The sequence below is a fragment of the Alexandromys fortis genome, unplaced genomic scaffold (genome assembly GCF_014885135.2).
Source record: "Alexandromys fortis isolate MF-2015 unplaced genomic scaffold, M_Fortis_MF-2015_v1.1 scaffold_164, whole genome shotgun sequence".
In the NCBI taxonomy this organism is placed as follows: domain Eukaryota; kingdom Metazoa; phylum Chordata; class Mammalia; order Rodentia; family Cricetidae; genus Alexandromys; species Alexandromys fortis.
In genome coordinates this window covers 128,649-132,308 of record NW_026068047.1, presented here as the reverse complement: position 1 = coordinate 132,308, position 3,660 = coordinate 128,649, and positions in this window count along the sequence as shown.

Genomic DNA, 3,660 nt, shown 5'->3' with positions numbered 1-3,660 from the left:
GCACGCCTTTAGTCCCAGCACTCAGGAGGCAGAGGCAGGCGGATCTCTGTGAGTTTGAGACCAGCCTGGTCTACAGAGCTAGTTCCAGGACAGGCTCCAAAACCACAGAGAAACCCTGTCTCGAAAAACCAAATAATAATAGTAATAATAATAATATTTGTAAAGTAATATAAAACTAAGTTAATTGTTAATCCCACACTAAGGAGACTGAGGCAGGAGGATCACTGTCTCAAAGACACCGTCTCAGAAACACAAAAATTAAAATCTGAAGAGACCTGTTTCCTCCCATTTTATAATCCTTTCCTAGTTCTGGGAGTAAAGGCAAGCACCACTCGGTTTCTATGGCAACTAGTGTGGCTTCTGAGATTAAAGGTGTGTGTTACCACTGCCAGGTCTGTTTTTTTTTTTTATTTTATTTTTATTTATTATGTATACAGTGTTCTGTCTGTATGTCTATATGTTTGCTGTCCAGAAGAGGGCACCAGATCTCATTACAGATGGCCATGAGCCACCATGTGCTTGCTGAGAATTGAACTCAGGACCTCTGGAAGAGCAGTCAGTGCTCTTAACCTCTAAGCCATCTCTCCAGCCCACCACTGCCAGGTCTGTAAGGCTGACCAGTGTGGCTGTTTACTCTCCTGATCCCTAGGCAAGCTTTATTTATTAAAATACAATTGAAATGCCACTACAACATGGTCCCCAATTTATGGTGCAGTTAGGGAGACCTAGGAGGTGTGGTCTTACCATCAGAAGTATGTCACTAAAGACAGGTTTTGAGAGTTTAAAATGTCAAGCAATAGGGGCTGGAGAGATGGCTCAGTGGTTAAGAGCACTGCCTGCTCTTCCAAAGGTCCTGAGTTCAATTCCCTGCAACTACATGGTGGCTTACAACCATCTGTAATGAGGGCTGGTGTCCTCTTCTGGCCTGCAGACATACTGACAGAATATTGTATACATAATAAATAAATAAATATTTAAAAAAAAAATAAAATGTCAAGCAATGTTGAGTTTGCATTCTCTGCTGCTTGCTTGCAGCTCCCAGTTGTTACTGCTACCATGAATGCTGTCTGCTGCCATGATCTCTTGATGTAATGGACTCTTATCTCTTAGGAACCATAAGTCTAAACAAACTCTTCCTTCTATAAATTGCTTTGCTCGTGGTGTTTTAGCACAATAGAAAATTAACTAATATAAAGACTAAGAGATAACAAAGTCAAACAATAGGGAGATACTATGTTTATATTAGGATGGCCAAAGTCCAGAACACTAACATCACTAGGTGTCGGAAAAGATGTAAAAATTAGGAACTGCCATTGTTCCTGGTGATGCAAAATGGTACAGGCCCTTTATATTATGGTTTGAGCAGCTTATTGCAGTTAGACAGAACCTTGTCCTTCAATCTATGAGTTGAAATCTTTGGTATTTTCACTCAAATGATTTTGAAACATATATCTACCAAAGAACCTGCCCGTGGATCTTCATGGTAGCCTGTCTGCAGTTTCCCCAAACTAGAGTAAACTAGAACTATCCTAGGTGATGACCTTTCATAGATGAAAAAAATAAACAAACTGTGAAATGTATATTTTAGTTTATTATATAGTGCTACTAAAAAAATTAGCTAGAAAGCTGGGTAAGGTGACTGGTGCCTGTAATTTCAGCACTGGGAGGTTGGAGGTAACCTGGGTTACATAGTGAGTTACATTATGAGAGCCTATCTCAAACAAAAATGCTGTAAAGCAACAAGAAGACATAGAGAAATTCCAAGTGCATGTTACTTAATGAAAAAAAAAAAAGCTAATTAGAAAAGTTTCTATACTGTGTGCTTCCAACTATGTGATGTTCTGAAACTAGAGATGGGTGGAAGAACAGCTCAGCAGTTGAGAGCACTTGTTACACCCCGATGGTAGTGGCACACACCTTTAATCCCAGCACTTGGGAGGCAGAGACAGGTGAATCTTTGTGAGTTCGAGGCAAGGTCAACCTAGTCTACAGAGTGAGTTCTAGGACAGGCTTCAAAACTACATAGAAACCTGTCTTGAAAAAACAAAAACAAAAAACACACACCCACACATTGTTGCTTTTGCAGAGGATTCAAACTATTTCTAGCACCCCCTTGGTGGCTCATGACCATCTGTAACTCCAGTTCCAGGGTGTCCAATGTTCCCTTCTAGCCTCTGTGGGCACTAGTCACATACATTGTGCACATATGGACATGCAGGCAAAATACTCATGTAAATAAAATTATATATATTTCTATAAAATATATTTTAATTAAAAAGTGACTGAAAGCTCAACATGGGAGAAGGAAGGAGAAATGATATCTAAATGAGTTACGCCAGGAATTTTAGGGTTCTGTGCTCACTAGTTTTATGCCAACTAGCCATAAGAAAAAGTCATCTCAGAGGAGGGAGCCTCAGCTGAGGAATTCCTCCAAATGATCTGTTTGTAGGCAGGCCTGGAGGGGCGTTTTCCTTTTTTAATTTTTTTTTAAACTTTATTTACTTTTTCTTTTTTCCCCCAAAGATTTATCCAATTATTATGTATACAACATTCCTTCCAAGCCTGGCGGTGGTGGCGCAGGCCTTTAATCCCAGCACTCGGAAGGCAGAGGCAGGAGGATCTCTGTGAGTTCGAGGCCAGCTTGGTCTACAAGAGCTAGTTCCAGGACAGGAACCAAAAAAGCTATGGAGAAACCGTGTCTCGAAAAATCAAAAAAAAAAAAAAAACCAACAACATTCCTTCCATGTATGCTTGCATGCCAGAAGAGGGCACCAGATCTCACCACAGATGGCTGTGAGCCACCATGTGGTCGCTGGGAATTGAACTCAGAACCTCTAGAAGAGCAGTCAGTGCTCCCAACCTCTGAGCCATCTCTCCAGACCTTCCTTTCCTTTTGTTTTCCAAGATAGGGTTTCTCTGTAGCTTTGGAGCCTGTCCTGGAACTCACTCTGTAGACCAGGCTGGATTTCAATTTACAGTGATCTACTTGCCTCTGCCTCTCTAGTGCTCGGATTAAAGACATGCTGGCTATTTATTTTTATTTTGTTTTGTTTTTGTTTTTCGAGACAGGGTTTCTCTGTGGCTTTGGAGCCTGTCCTGGAGCTAGCTCTTGTAGACCAGGCTGGTCTCGAACTCACAGAGATCTGCCTGCCTCTAGAGTGCTGGGATTAAAGGCGTGTGCCACCACTGCCCAGCTTTCATTTTTATTTTGTGTGCAATGGTATTTTGCCTGCATCTATGTGTGAATGCGCCAGATCCCCTGGATTTACAGACAGTTGTGAGCTGCCATGTGGGTACTGGGAATTGAACTCAGGTCCTCTGGGAGAGCAGTCAGTGCTCTTAACCAGTGAACCATCTTTCCAGCCCCCCCCCCTTTTTTTTTTTTTGAGACAGGGTTTCTCTGTAGCTTTTTTGTCTGTCCTGGAACTAGCTCTTTTATTTTTAATTTATTTATTTATTATGTATACAACATATGCCTTGATGTATGCCCGCACGCCAGAGGTGGGCGTCAGACCTCAGTACAGATGGTTGTGAGCCACCACGTGGTTGCTGGGAATTGAACTCAGGACCTCTGGAAGAGCAGCCAGTGCTCTTAACCTCTGAGCCATCTGTGGATTGCGTTGGGTGGGCTACTCAGTCTAGGGGTTAGTAACCCACCCG